Source organism: Myotis yumanensis, unplaced genomic scaffold, assembly GCF_028538775.1.
Source record: "Myotis yumanensis isolate MYYU_CA2020_CCGP unplaced genomic scaffold, mMyoYum1.0.hap1 SCAF_6, whole genome shotgun sequence".
Taxonomy (NCBI): domain Eukaryota; kingdom Metazoa; phylum Chordata; class Mammalia; order Chiroptera; family Vespertilionidae; genus Myotis; species Myotis yumanensis.
In genome coordinates this window covers 82,649,486-82,669,104 of record NW_027223757.1, presented here as the reverse complement: position 1 = coordinate 82,669,104, position 19,619 = coordinate 82,649,486, and the positions used below count along the sequence as shown (strand labels likewise).

General features: G+C 38.9%; 2 protein-coding genes across 6 annotated transcripts in view; one reads left to right on the top strand and one right to left on the bottom strand.

The window, feature by feature from the left end:
* SUPT3H (SPT3 homolog, SAGA and STAGA complex component) overlaps positions 1–13,966 on the bottom strand; it is a 478,084-nt gene extending 464,118 nt beyond the window's left edge. For all 5 annotated transcript variants that reach the window (XM_070418486.1, XM_070418489.1, XM_070418491.1 and 2 more), the window contains exon 1: positions 13,690–13,966. The gene's annotated coding sequence lies outside the window, so the exon portion shown is untranslated. The remainder of the gene's footprint in view (positions 1–13,689) is intronic.
* The window catches only part of RUNX2 (RUNX family transcription factor 2), a 224,009-nt gene that overhangs the window by 46,856 nt on the left and 157,534 nt on the right, over positions 1–19,619 (top strand). The window lies entirely within an intron of this gene.

The following is a 19,619-nucleotide window of genomic DNA, read 5'->3' as shown; positions in this document are numbered from 1 at the left end:
GAAGGTACGGTCCATTTGCATCTTTCTCTTTTATTAGTGTAGATCGATATATAGAGATGGTTAAGTAACTCATCAATTTTAAATTGTGTGACTTTTTTCCCAATAAAATTAAGCTGACACTAATGGGAAACTAGATGCTAATCCTAATATATCCCATTTTATTTAATAACTGTCCCATGAATAAGGATTAATAAAATAATATTAAAATAATGCAAGTAGATAAAAGCCTTATTACACAGTAAGTGCTCAATAAATGTTAGCTATTAATTCATGGTCATATAAACCTTGCAATACTATAACTTTCTTTAAAATAAAAATACTTTGCAAATTCTAAAGAAGAATTACATTTAGAACAAATGATAAAATAAAGCAGTGCTAAGAACTTTAATTATAGTAAACTAATTAGGAAGAGTCCAGAGTCAGACTGCCCAGGTTTGAATCCCATCTTTGCTACTTGGCTATACTTTAGGCAAGTTACTTAACTTCCCTGTGCTTCAGTTTCCTCATCTGTAAAAAGGGAATAATAATTTCACCCTCTTAGTGTTGTTGTGAGGCTTAAATGGACTAATATGTTTACAGTTCTAAGCACACAATGTTTGCTTTGTTATAAATAGAAAGATCTTAAAAAGTCTCTTTCTTGATTTGCTAACAGCTTTTTTATGACAAATTTAGATTACTCTTATTTGATAATCACAAAAATTTAAGAAACTTGAATATTTTCACTGAAAGAACTTAATGCAATTCAACAAATAATAAGTAATTTCCTTATAAGTTCTGTTTTCACTACAGACATCACTACTGTTACCGGTCACCCTATCTCAAAAATCTGTCATTTATCTTTGACTCCTTCTCCAGCACCCATAATCTATTGAAAGCTAAATAAAGTCTACTTTATGTTCTTAGAGGTCAAGTAAATTCTACTTTATGTTCTTACATTCTTCCTCTCTTTTTCTACCCTATGGCCCTTTATAAGCTCTATTTATAGCTTCTCTCTTTCCATCTCAATTCATTCTCCCCATTGCTGCCAAATTTATCTCCTGATACATTCTCTAATATGACCACTTCTATGGGTAATGTTGGCTAAAATTGATAAAGGAAACCTGAACCAGGGCCATTCACCAGGAGCTGGGATGGTAGGGCAGGGCCTTATGAAAGGCGGCTGGGGGAAAAAAACCTACTACCAACCACTGCCTACATAGGCCATATATAAAGCTTTTGAGAAGGCAACAGGACAGGGATCTACAACAAGAGCACACTAGCTGAGTGGCTAGATGGGAAATATCTGAAATAACCTTCTGTGGCAGAACCAGCTATCTGCCAACATAAGCCCTGGCCTAGTCCAAAGGCTGTAAGGGCCAGGCCAAAACCACCAGACAGAGAATGCAAGAACAGAGAAAGAGAAGGAAAAAAGTTTCACTTAAATTGAGCCTGAAAACCAAAATTCTAAAACAAATAAAGAAGCTAATGCTATGAAACACCACCATTATTTTTTTTAAGTCTAAATTTGCTTTATTTTCAAAAAGCCTTTTGGAATAAGTAATTTTCTACAAATAATATGGGAACTCAGCTTTAAATAAAAAATCACATCACCAATCCGAGATTGGGAAAATAGACAAGAAACCAAGAACTTCCAGGAACAGTCCTGAAGAATCAAGACAAAGTGCTAACAAAGAAACCTGGCTTCCTCAAAGACCTTAGAAAATGTTTCCCTTATTGTCCCAACAGAAGACTGACAGAGAGGTATGATATCCCAGAGAAAAAGTTAAACTCAAAGATTGTGTATTAACGCCAGGCTCCAAAAACAGTTATGACTTAGTTCACTCGTGTTGGATTTAAAGACATGCCATTCTGTGGATTTTCCTGTGGCCAAACGTCCTGAGACATTGTTGAAGGAATCTGCCCTTTTTTCATTTTACAAATCCAGTCACCCTGCTTTAACACTTTCTAAAGGGAGACATTTCAGAAAGTAAATTCATATTAAAACCACAGCTTTCTTCAGTTGTCCTCCTACTGCAAATGTTTCACATCAAGAGTATTTATTGGTAAGAGGTAAAAGGTCCCAATCCTAGTTTATTATAACCACGATCATCCTTTCCCAGTCAAGTTATTTAACTTTTAAATCAAACAGGTGAATAAGATTTTTCTTGACATGATGAGTTGATAGCTCATTAGAATCTTTAAAATAATTATTTCCCATACCCATTTTGTTTGATGATTTAGATAATTAACTTCTTTCAACATTAACTTCTTTACACATCAAAGTCCTATCATTCCAGTGCTTTATTTCCTTTCTCCCAGACATTTAAAAAAAAAAATGTCGGTTAAAAGCAGAAGCACTCAAGTCAATTTTCTCTAATAAATACAGTTAACATGGAACTGAAAACCTACTGTAATCTTCTCAATGGGTTAATGTCCTACAGTTGTTTTAGCTTTCCATTGAAATGCAGCTGTTTGCCATATTTTACAAAATGAATTCAGATGTGCAGATGGAGACCTAGATTATTTCAACATGCCACAGTTTAAATGTGAACCCAAGGAATAAGTTCATCTCTGATTAATACTTATATTTAAACCTGAACACTAAGCCAATAGCCGATACTATGTTACACCTGTAAAATCCTGTTCCAGAATAGAAAATTTGGCATCTTTTAATTTAACATAGTGAGATTTAAGGATATACTCCTTTCCTCAGAAAATACTGCAACAACAACAAAAATTAACTACGGTAAATCACAAATGTAAATTTTAAAAAAAGGAATGGGCATGTTCTCTTTATAGCTCATATTTTTGATGATTAAATGACCAAAAAAGAAATACCATGAAACATCTTTAGCTTAAAATAACTCAGAGACTTGGAAGTATATTACTAGTTTCAGCACTCTCAAAACATCAAAATCTGAATTGTGAAATCCATCACTCTACCCATTCATTAAAAGACAGTAGAAATTTTTTATCATTTCTACTATCTCATGCTGAGGAAAATCAATTCAGCAGGCCTATATACCGATTCTGAGCACCCGAGTCTCAATTTCAATCATTCATAACTTGAACATTTCACATAATATAAATAGAAAACTGTTATACTCAGAACATTTTCATTTTCATAAAACTCCAAAGGCAGGAAGCAATTATGGTTAGGCCAACATTACTATATACTACATTTTAGTTTTGTAAAAAAAAAAATTCAAGTTACATTATGATCTTAATTTCTCCTGTTGTAAAAAAAAAAAATACCAAATGACCACTCAATCACTGAGAATTCAAAGAAAAATAAATTAAAATGTACAAATTTTAAAACTCCTATACCTAGTATTTGGGATAACAATATGGTAATCTAATATATTTATATATGACCCATTTCAAGTGAACTTGGAAGGTATAAAACTCAAATGTCCATTCAATTATCTGCTAAAAGAGAAGTACCATGAATAATCCAAAGAACAGATGATTCACATATAATTTATAACTTTTTTGAAAATAATCGCAATTTTTATGAAACAGCTTCTAGTTGCATTTTCATAACTAAAACATCCATCATCTGTATTCACCTACCATACAAAAAAAATGAGCTCAGATCCTGAAATAAGATGTATCTATCATAGCACTTCTTATACTGCTTAAAAACAGGAACAGGAACATTGTAATTTCGATAACTAATAAACTGCCTGACATAGCTGATGTTCAATAAATGGTAGGTAAATTAAAAAATGACTGAAAGATATAACAAAGAATACAAAGATAAGAAAAACACACCCCCGCCATTTAGTAGCTTATAACCTACTGAAGTTAACAGATATATATACCCAATGCAATGAGCTTAGAGATACTGTAATGCACAAGATACTATGAGAGAACAGGAGGAACATCAGAACCAATTATTATTGGATAATTGTACTGAAATTTAACACTTCCTATAATCTGAAAATAAACCAAACTTAACTGTACTTAAAAAAAAAAACACACAGAGATAAGTGAATAGCAAATCCAAACTACCCATATCTCAGAAGTGAAAGTACTTTCAAAATTGTGATGCACCATAGACAGCAATATATGATCTAAGGAAATATTCTGCCTTACCAGTCATTAATTATTTTTCTTAGAATCTAATGGAACAGGAATAAGTCTTCCCAATCCAAATCAGTTTGATTCTAATTAATATGTGTAAGAAGCTATAAATATTCATAAGAAACACCTAATGATCAAAATGACAAGTTACTAGGAGTAATATAAGTAAAGAACCACAATTTGAAAACAATTATCAAAGACTTCATATTTAGAGACAGAAAAACCCTTCTCTGTAATATCGGATACTACCACCACACCTGTTTCCATGTCCAGCAGTTCTATAAGAACACGACTAGTCTTCAGTCACACAAGGTCAAAAACTCCAAGACATTTAAATTGTTCAGCTCCTTCCCTGCCTCCAACCAGGAACTCTGGTCCTGACATTTTTTCTTATAAAAAAGCAACTCTAAATCAATCCCTTCCTTTTCAATTTTACCTTAATGCCTTTACTGCATTATCTTTTAAACCTCCCATCTTTCTAATTAATTCTGCAAAATATCTCCAGAGCACTCATTCTAAATATGTTCCTCCTCTACTCAGAAGCCTCCAATGGCTCCCCTTTGCCTGGAAAACAAAACTTGTCACTGGACCTCTCCAGCTTCCTTTTCTATAGCAGTCAAACCAAACATTCGATATCTCCCAAACCATCCCAGGTTCTTTTGAATCTTTATTGTTTTTCCTGCTTGCAATACCTTGTTACCTCTCCACCTATCCAAGTCCTAGTGGTCTAGAAAAGCCTGACCTAAACTCATTATCACCAAGAAGCCTTCCCAGTGACACAACCATCAAGAATTATTTCTCTGACATCTAATTGTTTCAGCTTACTAATTCTTTTGGTTTAACATTAAATATTTGAGTACATACTAATTATTTTAATTTATTAATAAACCTCTGCCCCATAACCTCTCCAACTACTGGCAGGTGAATATACCTCCTACTTCATAGAGAAGTAAAAAGCCTTTATTTAGTAACTTTCTCCATTCTCCTCTAATAAAGCTAATACATCCTTTCTTGATTCCCTCCTCTTACAATAAAGGCACCCTCTCATTTAAAGCCAGTGTATCACCTGTACTTTGGTTTATTCATTTATAATTATTTACTGGGTACCTACTACAGGCCAAACACTGTTAAAAGAGCTAGGGCTAGAGTAGTGATTAAGCTAGACAGAAGAGATACAACATAATGCAGGAGAAAAGCACAAAAATATACTCTGAGGTAGTGACAAATGCTTTGAAAACTAATTAAACAAGTTGACTTCAACCAGAATATAAAATCTTAACAAAAACCAAGTGACTTGAAATGTTTTAGGTTTTAAAAAGTTAACTCCAGATGCTGTGAGGATATACTATAAGGAGGCACTAGTATAGGCAAGGTAATCAGCTAGAAAGTTATTGAAATTATATAGACAAACAATAACAGAGGCTTGAATTAGTGAAACAAGTAAAGATGATGATAAGTGGTCAGATTTCTGGAATATATTTTGAAAGCAGAGCTGACTTACTGATGGATTAGACATGGGTGTGAGAGAAGAGCAGTCAAGGATGACTCTGAAGTTTGGGACCTGAGCAACTGGTTGATGGTGATACCATTTACTGAGATCAGGAAGATTGGAAAGGATAAAAAAAGAAATTGAGTTGGGGCCAAGTTAAGTTTGAGACAGCTATTAGATATTCAAGTGGAGATGAAATCCTACAGATGTTATAAGGCAGAAAACTGAAATAAAAGTCATGATCATAGAGTTTTTGTTAAGGAGAATAATTAATTTAGTAGAACCTGGTAATAAGGATCAACTAATCTCTCAAGTTCAGTTTCTCCACCTGTCAATAATTTTTGCCTGTCTCAGAGGGGTGTTATAAAGACAACAGACCCAACCAGCATGGCTCAAAGGTTGAACATGGACCTATGAACCAGGAGATCATGGTTTGCTTCCTGGTCAAGAGAACATGCCCTGGTTGCAGGCTTGATCTCCAGTGTGAGGCGTGCAGGAGGCAGCCAATCAATGATTCTCTCTCATCATTGATGTTTCTATCTCTCCCTCTCCCTTCCTCTCTGAAATCAATAAAAAAATACATATATATATTTGTTTAAAAAAAACAATGGCCACCACATAATGAGCACTCAAAAAATATATCTGAAATGAAAAGAATACCACCTGTAAACTATAAAATTCCCAATAGACAAACAGACATATAAACTGTGTTTCTACATACACTAGTTGGCTTTATAGGCAATTTTTTTTAACCTACAAATAACAGGATCTTAGTGACAGACTGCTCAGAGAAGTTGTATTATATTTTCCTTTAGTCTCACATTAATGTAAGTTTCTATTCCATGTGCTTTCATATCCAGTACTCTTATGAAACTACTAGAAGCCCAGTGCACGAAATTCATGCACTCTGGGGCGAGGAGGTCCTTCAGCCTGACCTGCGCCCTCTTGAAGTCCAGAAGCCCTAGGGCAGTGATGACGAACCTTTTGAGCTCGGCGCATCAGCATTTTGAAAAACCCTAACTTAACTCTGGTGCCATGTCACATATAGAAATTTTTTGATATTTGCAACCATAGTAAAACAAAGACTTATATTTTGGATATTTATTTTATATATTTAAATGCCATTTAACAAAGAAAAATCAACCAAAAAATTGAGTTCGCATGTCACCTCTGACACACGTGTCATAGGTTCGCCATCACTGCCCTAGGGGGAGACTGCCGCAAAGGCCGGAGAGGCTCCCGCCACCGCCGCTGAGCTCGCCAGCCGTGAGCCTGACTTCTGACTGAGCAGCACTCCCCCTGTGGGAGCACACTGACCACCAGGGGGCAGCTCCTGCGTTGAGCATCTGCCCCCTGGTGGTCAGTGTGCGTCATAGTGACTGGTCGTTCCACTGTTTGGTTGATTTGTACATTAGCCTTTTATTATATAGGATTGAGTTATTTAAAAATTTTCTTTTGAAAATAGTTCTTAAATGTATCTACCAGATCATCCTAAAATACATAAACAACCAAACCCTAACAAAATGGCAAGTTTATTTTCCCAATATTGTAACAGTTTTTACATAAAATCTATAATAATAAAAGCATAATATGCTAATTAGACCGGACGTCCATCCGGACCTTACGGACAAAGCCAGGGCTGCAAGGGAAGCCCAGGTCCCAGGTGCCAGAGGGAAGCCAGTGCTGGCAGCCAGGGAAGGAAGGTCTACTCTTGCACGAATTTTGTGCACCAGGCCTCTGGTATTACATAATTGAATGACCTAATAGCTAACTTTTCAGATATGTGCAAAATTTTGGAATCAATTATACTTCTAGTAGTAAAAGGTAAGTATATTTGACAAGAATCTCAAAGAAGGAGATCTTTTAACCATCAAAATTCTCTTCTAATCTAGACTCACATCTTAGAAATATTAAACTTATGAGAAGTCTATATTAAATATAAACAGTAAAATCTGATGTGATTAAAAACATAGTTCATCAGAGGGGGTGGGAGACAGATGGAGGAAGGCACAGGGAGAGAAATGGGGGACATCGGTAATACTCTCAATAAAAATAAAACATAGTTCATAGAACTAAAAATTAAAAGGGATATTTACTCCCATGTAGGCATGTAAAATATAGATGAATTTGTATAAGCGTTTCAGAGTTTATAAAGGGTCTTTAACTTGTATTAACTCACATTTTTTCATAATCACCTTATCAGGCAACAAATACTTCTCCCCTGTTAATGAGGAAGCTAAAAGTAAAAATACTGGGTGAAGGTCACAAATCTAACAAAAAACAGGCTTTGATTCTGGTAGCTGATAACTTGAAATATCTAGTCCATGTACATACATATTTTAATAAAAATTCGCCAACCTTTTTGCATTTTAGTATCTTTATTTACAAAAGATGCTTATCTCCTTTAGCAACTAAAATAATGTGAAATTACTGAGAAGTTGTACACATAGTGGTCACTGGACTTGTCATTAAGTTACCTTAGAGGCTGATGACTTTAAAATAGGGGTGGGGAACCTTTTTTCTACCAAATAGATATTTATAATATCATTCTCGGGCCATACAAAATTATCAACTTAAAAGTTAGCCTGCTATATTTCATCAAACATTTAATTAATGCACCCCTAATGCCTTGGCAGAGCCAGATCAGATGAGGTTCTCCACCCCTGCTAAAAGCAAGTTCATAAATTCCTTGCTTAAAAGTAAAGCTCAGCCCTGGCTGGTTTGGCTCAGTGGACAGAGCATCAGCCTGAGGACTGAAGGGTCCCAGGTTTGATTCTGGTCAAGGGCACAGTGGGGGTGTGCAGGAGGCAGCCGCTCCATGACTCTCTCTCATCATTGATGTTTCTCTCTCTCTCTCTCCCTCTCTCTTACTCTCTGAAATCAATAAAAAAAAAATTTTTTTTTTAAGTAAAGCTTAGACAGATGGATAAACAGCTATAACAGACAAAAGCATAACTATGCAAATTGTCGGGAGGGGGACCTAAGACATCTGAAATTCAGAACTACAGTTTGAAAATCACTAATTTCATCCAAATCCCTCATTTTTCAGGTGAGGAAACTGAAGTCCAGAGGGGTTTCTTGAACTGCCCAAGGACACATCACTATTTAGTGATACAGCCGGGACTAAAACTGAGGTCCCCTGACACCTGGTCCAGAATTCTTTCTACTATCCCACAAGGAACATACAAATAAAAGTTGATCATAATTAACTCAGAAGACCTCCACAATGTGTTTGTCATAGTGAACTTTGTTGTGAAATACCTGCCTATGCTGACTCAGTTTAGCAGTGAAGAGCTGGGCTCTGGAGTTCAAATACAGGCTCTAACATTTACCATGTGACCTTGGGCAAGTCGCATCACCTCCCTGTCTCAGTTCCCTCATCTTTAAAGTAGAAATTAAAAATACTCTTCTCATAGTTTACATGAAATAATGTCTATAAAGCACTTAGGACAGTGCCTGTATATGGAAAGCTCTCAATTCATGATGATGATGAATAAGCAGAAGAATCATCATCCAACCAAAAGTATAGCTTCTTGGAAACATGTCACAAAGTATTATCATTAAACATGTATATTCTCCAAGAAAGAATGGTATGATTAGTAGTAGCTGTCTTTTAAAGATTCAGAAACAAATATGAAAAAAGTAAAATACTAGTAGACAGGATTCAGTCATAAAAAACCTCTACAGCATTTAAAATAGCAAAAGTGCACTTCGAGATTTTAAAATAATTTATATTTGTATTGTACTTACAATTTATAAAGTACATTCACATTTCAACTTATTGTCCCATGAATTCAACAAACACAGCAATTTTTTCAACTACTACATATGCCAGATAGCATGCAATTTACATATTCATTATCCTCCTAACATTCAATAACCACTAGCTGTTATTAGAGGCAGTAGTATAATGTAAAAAAATAACCTGATATCAGTTCCAGAAAGAGCCTCATCAGTACCACCTATTAAGTGGGAATGTCTTAATAGTTTGGATAAATAAATAAGATGTAGCATTTAGCACAACGAAAGGAACACCTCAAGTGTCTGTGAAAATGTGGGTTCTCTCTTAGCAGTAGAAAGGAATTGTTTTGTGTAGAGAATATTTTGTAACCAGATCAAGAAAGCACCATTACTGTTACTTACAGTACGGTTGGTTAAAGAAAATAATTTTGGGTAGTGGTGCCTATTATACTCTATGTGCTGTTTCACAAATTAAAATTTACAACAATTTTTGCAGATATAGCGTCAGTCTTTACTGGAGGTAGTAGGTAGACAAGTTGAAACAAAACCACTTAAATATAAAATATGTGTAACACACGACAATTTATATAATTCTCATCTGAGGCCTCCGACTACCCTGTGAGGACGTAAGATTAGGTACTAATTCCATTTCACTGATGAGGTAACTGAGCCTCAGAGAAGTAAACAGTTAAAATCACAAAGAGAAATTATAGAAGAAAAGGACTAAACCTTGGTTTTCAGAATTAGTTTTAAGTGCTCTTTTGAACCCATCCACAATGCATTTCAGAACATTAATATCTTTTCCAGATCCATTATTCAATACCCTTAAGAGTAGAGCAAGTGACCACTGGCCGGTGTGGCTCAGTTGGTTGGGTGTCATCCCATGCATCAGGAGGTTGCCGGTTCAATTCTGGTCAAGGGCACATGACCAGGTTGGGGGTTCTATCCGGGTGTGCAGGAGTGCAGGAGGCAGCCAATAGATGTTGCACTCTCACATTAATGTTTCTCTCTCTTCTCCCTCTCCCTTCTTCTCTAAAAATCAATAGGTATTCTAAAAAAAAAAGGACTATAGAGATGGTGATATTTATGTCACTATACCCAACACATCACATGAGTTACTTCTTTATCCATCAGAGAAATGAGGGCTCAAGCAAAGTGTGTCTCTCAATAAAATATTGTATTCACTATAGTATAAATTCAAATCCTATATAATAAAAGGCTAATATGCAAATTGTCCCCTCGACCAGGGGGCGGAGCCAGCCGGCCAACTGCCCATGGCCCCTTCCCCCAGCTGGCCCCGCCCCTGAATGCCCCCACCCCCACCCCAATCAGGGACAGGGCTGGCCGGCCAACCTCCTGCATCCCCTCCCCCTGGCTGGCCCAGTCCGATTGGACCAATGGGGGCGGGCAGGCCAGATCCCACCCATGCACGAATTCGTGCATCAGGCCTCTATTAATATAATAATGCATTTGGCTTACTATTTAAGTGAACTTTAAGCAAAATTTTTCTTTAACATTCTAATACATAAGCAGATTTCTGACTGATTTCACTATTCAACCTCACTGTAAAATAAAAACAGGCATTATTTTCAACAACAAAACTCAATCTTCTGATTTAACTGACATGGCCTAACTCTTTGCAACCTCCCACACCACAGATCACTTTTTTAGAGAGAACCAAAAATCAAGCTGCCCAAGATTTAAGGAGAAAAGCAAAATCTTTAAATTACCAGTGGCTTAAATGGACAGGTCACTTGCTAGTCCTATTCTAGGTATCTCATCTATTATTTAAGCTCATAAGCAATAACTTTGTCACTACTTAAAAGCAAGTACATTTCTAAGACTGCAATATAGTTAATCCTCCTAAAATTACATATTACAATTTTCAACAAACCTAAAAGTATAGAAACCATATTATTATGTGGTTCCAATTGGGGCATTTTTTATAGTAAAAGGAACTCTATTAATAACTATGCTGGGACAAATGGGCTCAAACATGGCTGTCCCAGAAAAAGTGGGGTATAAGTCACCCTACATAAGAGCAACTATTTTGAATTGTATGTAATGACTTATTCTCTGTATATGCTTAATTCATGAGCTTTAAGTTTTGTTCCAGATCTAATGATTATCTTCAACCTTGAAACAAAGGTCACCATTTTACAGACCTCGGGCCACAGTTAAGTTTTATTTTCAAATAAACATTTGCTTGAAGAAAAAAACAGATCTACATATTTCAAAGAAAATAATCTTGCAAAATATCACCAAATTTCAGACTTATCTCTTTAAAAGTTCTGAATACTTATAAACTGATAACCACAGAACTACTTCTAAGATGGCCCAATGCTCAAATGTTAAAAAAAAAAAAGACACTGTCTTTCAAACGAAAAACACTTCAAGAATAAAAGTGTTGAAAAGTTTTTGCTAAAAACTAACCAAAATGATAAAAGATAAGAGGAAACCATGGTCACAACATAGTACAATAATGATTAAAGGAAACTCCGGTTAGTACTGTTATGGCTCTCCAAATGAATCTGGCACTAGCTGTACAACCTAGGAGACAAAAGAATGCTTTGTTTTAATTTGTCAAGCTGTAAATAACTACTAACAGATCCATGCTTTGAACTAGAGTACTTTAATGAAAGGCATTATTTGAATATAATTATGATTCCCTAAGGCAGCGATTTTCAACCTTTTTCATCTAGTGGCACACATAAACTAATTACTAAAATACTGTGGCACACCAAAAAATACATTGCATTTTTGCTGAGCTGACAAAATAAATAGGTATAACTTTGATTCATTCACACCAGACAGCTATTATTGTGTTGGCTGTTGTCATTTTTTTATTTGACAATCTAAGGGGAAAAGAGGTCAGTGCCCCTGACTAAAGAGTCAGGTATTGCGGATTTTAAAAATTCTTGCGGCACACCTGTGTGCCTGCGGCAGGCAGCACACCCACTGAAAATCGCTGCCCTAAGGCAACAGGTGTTCCAAGAGTTGGCTTCTCTGATCTAAACTCAACCAAATCACAAAGTGGAAGGGGTCTCAGAGTCTAGAGATTCTTGACCTTCTGCTGTCCAATAAGGCAGCCACTCACCACATGGGGCTATTTGTATGTTAATTCATGTAAAATTAACAAGTTCAGTTCCTCAGCACCCCAGTCACATCTCCAGTGTGTAAGAGCCACCTGTGTCCAGCGGGTACCACAAATCATTACAGAGTATTTCCATCGTGGCAGAAAGTGATGCTCTCTAGAGTCTACCTAGGCTGCTCTGGATCTCTGCTTGAACATTCCCAGAGGGCAGGAACGTGCAATGGCACAATAACACGCATTCTGCTTTTGCAAGTGCGGTTAGAAATGTTTCCTCACCCTCAGTCAAATCCGGCTTCTATGGCACATCCACCACACCTCCCCCAAATCCCGTCTATCTGGTCTTCAAGTCAACCTTTGCAGAGCTAACTTCATTCCGCGCACATAGACTAAGCCCCGAGGTCCTCCCCATCAACGATCCACTTTCCAGGGAATTAGCTCAAAGCTTCCACCAGCCTCGTGCTGCTATAACCCACGTGCACATGAATAAGGGATGTTCAGAGCGGCCTCTCGGTGTCGGTGCTGCATCCCACCGTCCCTGCAAACCCACCCCGTGGCTTGTCAGACCACGTGTCTTGATTTTCCATTTAAAAAAACAAGCTCACCGTCACTCTGAATTATCTGAAAACGCGGAGACGGAAATTAATTACACTTCACGTGTAACTGACCAGTGCCTGGTGCTGTTCTGAGCAATTTCACGCGGATCACCGCGTACAGTCCTCACGAGGCCGAGCTACCCTGTTACTGTCCCCATTTCACGGGCCAGAAACACCCAAAGACATGCGACAAGAGTTCCCTGGGGGGTCACAGCTGGGGCTTCACCCCACAGAGAAGAGCCCCTCTTTTCCTTTTTTTTTTTTTTCGGATGTTACACTTCTAACGCCACCTAACTCTTCTTCCACCCCGCTCATACAGCAAAAAAATCCCTTCTTTAAGGATTCCTCCTCCCAAAACACTGCCTAGGTGACCCCAGGAGGTGCTGCTTCCACCCCAGCACACCCCGCTCCGCTCGCCGCGCGCTCCCCTCGCCCCACGCCCACCCGCCCGCCCGCGGGGAGGAGCCAAGAGCCAGCTGCACACCCGCGGGAGAACCCGGGCCGCGCCGGGCGGCCTCTCCCTCTCCCTCACCCTCTCCCCACCGTCCTCCCTCACCCTCCAGGGCGGCCGCCCTCGGTCAGAGGCCAGGGCGGAGCTGGCGCCGCGGCCCCGACACTGGGCTCGCAGCGCGGTGTCCGCCCCCCCCCCGCCCCCCAGGTTCCCAGTCTCGCCCCCGCCCGCCCCGCCCCCCCACGCCACCAACAACCTCTGCTTTAAGAACACTTGTCGGCACGGCTGCGCGTCCCGCGTGGAGAATGTGGGGATGCAGACGGTGCGGTTTCTGCTGCTGCGGCCCGCCACACGCTGGGATAGGGGCGGGGTGGGGGTGGGGCCGAGAGTGTAGAAGGGGGAAAAGTGGTTCAGCGGGAGCGGGGGTCGCGGCGGGGGTGGGGGCAGTAGCGTGAGTCCGACTCTCTCTGTGGGGCGTGGGTGGCGGAGACCCAGGAAAGAGCCCTACAGACGCCCCCACATAGGCGGCCGGGGCGCTGGCGTTGGCGCATGCGCGCTCAGCCAGGTGGCGCGCGGTCTCCTTCCCTCCCCCCTAACTCCCCCACGAGCCACTTCCGCCACGCTCTCTGGGGGCGGGGCGTCGTGGAGGGGGCGGGGCGTCGTGGAGCGCGCGAGCTGCGCTCTCCCAGCGCAGTGGGCGTGGCCGCTGGGCCCCGGGCGGGCGACCTTGAACCTAGAGTCAGGTCTACAGCGGGGGCTTCTGGGAGAGGAGTGGGTCTGAGTTAAGAACCAAAGGGCGCTCCAGGGCCAGGCTTGGATTCTGTAAGAGTGGAGCTGAGAGGGAATCAGTGGCCGACTCCTGGAAGTTTGTTTTCAAGTTCAGGTCAGAGATCGGCCCCTGTAACTTTGTCTTCAGGAAAGGAGCCGGAGAGGGCTTTTAGAATGGTGAATTGAGGCCAAGGGATGAGACAAGACCTGCCGCCCCCTCAGCAAAGCAGTGCCTGGGGTGCACTGGAACCCTCTCTGGGAACTTGAAACACCAGCTTCTTCGCTGCACCACTGCCCACCCTGCCCCTGCACAGGCATTAGAGAGGCAGGATGGGGGGGGGGGGGGGGGGCGGGGAGATGGTCCACAAAGAAGTCTTTCACTCTATTCATGTTACCAACTCGGGCATTTAAGGACCCACGTTTTTATGATTGAAACTTTTTTTCTGTATTTTTCCTTAATTTTGGCCTGTTCCTTCTTATTTTTAAGTCTTGCACCCCTCCCCCGCCCCCCACTATTAAACTGTACACCCTGTTCGCTCGCATTTGATTGATACAGTGTAGTTCTTTAAATTTTATAGGATCGTAAGACAATGATTTTTGGTTACTTTATTCTTTATATTGTATGGTCTTGCTAGTTATATTAACATTCTTTTCAGCTGCTTAGGGAAGACGAATAAGCATGCTTATGTCTACTCCTATGATGTCAAATAGTATAACATACTTCATAGAGATTCAACTAACCTTCAGGACTTTTTAAGCGTTACTGCTTCAGTTTTTTTTCTTGCCTATAAATATTTGTGTTCTAAAATAACCCCTTCCTTCCCTTATTTGCTTACAATGTTTAAAATAGCAGTTTATTTGGTTATCTCCTCTGTGGTTGTAGCTCTGTGTCGTTGTGTTGTAGTAGCTGCCTAGTTTTTGTGTTTAGTTTACACTCATATACCTAACATTTCAATATTTGTTAAATACTTCAAGTTCCAAAAGAACCAATATATTTAGGATGTGAAAGCTCACTATAATGTATAAATCAGCTCAATTCGATGCTGTGCGAAGTGTAGAACATAGGGAAAAGTAACAGAATTGTCGTTAATTTCTTACAAAGGAAGACTGCTTTATACAATAGTTGAAAAGCCCTTTCAAATACATTACCAAGAAAATAGAAAATTATTACATCTAAGGAAATATCCAAAGCAGATCATTTCAGTTAAAATTATGTTCAATTAATGTTGCCATAGTAGTTCTTGCACAGGAGTTCTACCTGCATCGCATGGAGGCCAGACTTGACCTAGTTTTTCAGAATCGAACGCAGATTTTCTTACTCTCAGGCTTCTGGTGTCTAACCAACATACAATCACACACAACAGGAGTTAATGAAAGTGAGCCATGGAGAAAGGAAACTGAGTTAAATAAGACTCTGGTTGAAGGAGCTAAAAAAATCACTCTTAGGAAATTGTAAATTGTGCTGTTGGCAGAGATCTTAGCTTTGAAGTCGCATGCGTTATTCTAATGTTCCTACCTCCTGGAATCTATTAAAATTCATTTTTAAGATTTTGATGTAGCCATCACTTTGTAGTTTGTGAGCACTGCTGTACACAAAAGGTCAAAAATATTTTCCATTAAAAAATAGTTTCCATTAGATTAATATCAACTATCCTGAACTATCAATGCTATTAGTGTATCTTAATCATAACAAAGCTAAAACAAGCTGTGGCTGAAATTAAGACATTGAGGACTGCCACCTCTCAGAAAAATATGTGATTTCCAAAGCTTGTGGAGGAAACACATCAGGAGACCAAGTGAATAGATTATACCACAAGGATGCCTCCATCCCTTGAACAAAGCTGTTAAAGGAAAACGAAGCATTGTTACTGTAGACTTTTACATTCCCCTGACATAATAACCTTCCCATAGATTCACTAGTGCAAAGAGAGAGTAAACATACCTAAGTAAAAATGCCCCTTGGCATCTTAAAAGAATGGCCAGATTAGGTAATAAAAGAAGCCCTAATTCTCCAAAGAACAGCAGAAGTCATGCCTAATATGGAACCATTCTTGTGATAAAGTGGTTTCTTCTCCCCATGTAATTGCCATAGGGATAGTTCACCTGCAAATTTTAACTCTTGTGGTCCATAACTCTTATTAGGATACGTGTAGAGGCATTTTCTTTCCTACATATCAATTATTTTACCCTTTTTTATATTTGCCTTAGATTTATAATGCTTATATAGTAACCATGGCTAGAGCTGCATATTGTTTAGACTTGCATATTGCATTGTTGCTATATTCAGTTAGTTTCCTGATTTAAGAACTATTTTTCTTGCCATCTCAAAGGTGCCTTATTTTAGTTTTAGAACAAGTTGTTTCAACAAAAAAGATTACTGAGTTCTGTGGTACCTGGATAAGTCACTTAACATTGTTGGGCTTCAGTTTCCATATCTGTAAAATGAGGTGATCAAACCAGATAACTAAAACCTTGCAGCCCTAACAGTCTATGCTCCTTTAAAACAAGAATGACCAAAGTTGTACAGAATAATTTCAGCATTCATATTTGTGCTACCAAAAATTACATGAATATATATGCAGGGCTCTTGCTTTAGGCTGATTATAAGTGTTCAACTAGTAATATGCATTTCAAAAGAAAGACCATGTGAAAAAATATGTACTAATCAAATACACTGATATGTGGGAGGGTACATTACGTAATTATTCAGAGTGTAATCAAATCTGCTACTCATGCCCTGGCCAGTGTGCTCAGTGGTCAGAGCATCTGCCCTTGCATGAAGGGTGGTGGGTTCGATTCTGGTCAAGGGCACATACCTGGGTTGCAGGTTCAATCCCTGGCCCTGGTCCAGACATGTGTGGGAGGCAACCAATCAATGTGTCTCACATCAATATTTTTCTCTCTCTCCCCCACGCCCCACCTCCCTTTCACTCTCTCTAAAAAAAGTCAATGGAATAAATATCCTCATCCGCTGGTAAGGATTAAAAATAATAATTAGCTTCCCATACCTTCCAATTACATTTATATATTTCAAAGTAGGAAGAGCAAAACATGATGAGAGAAGAAATGTTAAGAATTGCAGTACTGCCCTAGTTGGTTTGACTCAGTGGATAGAGCGTCGGCCTGGGGACTAAAGGGTCCCAGGTTCAAGTCCGGCTAAGGGCACATGCCCGGGTTGTGGGCTCAATCTCCCCAGTGGGGGTCGTGCAGGAGGCAGCCAATCGGTGGGTCTCTCTCATCATTGATGTTTCTATGTCTCTCCCTTCCTCTCTGAAATCATTTTTTAAAAAAGAATTGCAGTACTGAGCAGCTTGTAGAACTATAATCATGATCCATCCTCTTAGGAACCCCTCATTGTAGGTTTAATACTCTGGGGTCTTTTAAAATTAGTGCTTAGCTGCTGAGATTCAGAGTAAGAAAGGAATCTTAGAATATCAAGGTTTCAAAGGGCCCTGAACTCTCTAAATATGTGGAAACTTTGTTGCTCCCATTTCCATGAAATCCAATATGTAATATACTTCTGTGCTAAAAACAAACAACTTTTACTTCCCCCCAACTCCCGAAGATAAGGTCTACTCACTGAGTATGAGTGATGGGTGCTCATTATTTCATTCATTCAACAAATATTCATTGTAGGTCCACCGTATGTCTGAGATCATGCTAGGAGTTGCAGATATAACAGTGAACCAAACAAAAATCCATGTCAGCATGAAACTCATATTCTAGTAGGAAAAGTTGGACAATAAACAAAATAAATACCTAAATTATATGAGTGTTACAGGGGGGAAAAATGATACAATGGGGAAGGGATATAGAATGAGATGAAGCACAGGAGAGTTGGAGGATTGTGGATTTTAAATTGAGGAAGGGGTGTTAGAATAGTGACTTAAAGAAGATGAAGGAGACAGCTGCAGATAGCTAAAGAAAGAGCATCCCAGGCAATGAAAATGACCCATGCCAAGGCCCAGAAGTGGAAACAGGCCTAAAAAGTTGCAATAATGGCCAGGGGTCATGTTAGCTGAAGAAGAGTGACCCAGGGAGAAAATAGTGTAATGTAAGGTTACAAAGATATTAGGGGGGCAGATGGCAGAAGGCCTGTATGCCTGGGACTGGGAGCCTACTAGCAGAGGATTGACATGATTTTATTTTGGCTTTAAAATAACCTGTAGAGTTACGGGTCCTATTGCAGTAACTCAGGCAAGAGATGATGATAGCCTGTATGTGGGTTGTTAAAGTAGATGCCAGAGACATGGTTGGATTCTGGAAGCATTTTGAAAATCAATACTATTTACTGACAGATCAGAATCAAGGTTCTTGAGAAAGAGAGGAATCAAGGAAAACTAAGTCTGAGAAACTGGAAAGATGAATTTATGTGAACTCAGATGAGAAAGACTGAGGATGGAGTGTGTTGGGTGGGTGTAAGAGATCAAGAATTCAGTTGTAGGCACCAATAAATAAGTTCAGTGTTCATATTATCTGTAATGTTTTTATCATGATAAGTGGGTTCTCATAGAAATGAAGGAAAGCCTGGTCGGCATGGCTCAGTGGTTGAGCATCGACCTATGATCCAGGAGGTCATGATTCAATTCCCAGTCAGGTCACATGACTGGGTTGCCGACCCAATCCCCAGTGTGGGGTGTGCAGGAGGCAGCCAATCAATGATTCTCTCTTATCATTGATGTTTCTATCTCTCTCTTTCCTTCTTCCTTCCTCTCTGAAATCAATAAAAATATTTTTTTAAAAGAAATGAAAAGTTTGTATTTGTAACTTTTTATAATAATAATTTAATTATATTCTAATCCTGCTCCCAGAGTAGAGGTCTGTCTAGACCTGTATAACACATGTCAAGAAATAATTTACTTTTGTTGTAAGAAGACATGAAGAAAGTAGAACATCCCCTGTAAAAAAAATAAATAAATAACTTTTGGGGGGTAAGTCAGTCAGTCAATAACTGGAAGTAAAGGAGAGACAAAGATGTAGAAACATCCAGTCCCCCAAAGTATTTTCATTGAAATATTTGGATGTAAAACTGAATATATTTAGTGATTTTTTTTAAATTACTGCCTCCATTTTATTGCATATGCATTTTTTTATTGCGCATGGGAACAGGGCCAAAAATTAATCAGTGCCAGGAGTGAAATAAACCGCAGTATGGTTAATGCAACCTGTTATTCCTAGTTCACACTCTGAAGCTGGATGCAATAAACCTATTTTGATTAAGGAGTGCTCAGATCAATTGTTAAATAGTGATCAGGGAACTATATCCCCATAGTTGACCAAGTCATTTTTATTTTTAGCTTTTTATAGATGCAGCATAAGCTGTATTTTCCCTTTTCTGAATATATTTTAAAAAACCATATTAATTTAGTCAGATATAGTGAAGAAAATATGGGCTTGGGTGCCACTAACTAGCAATAA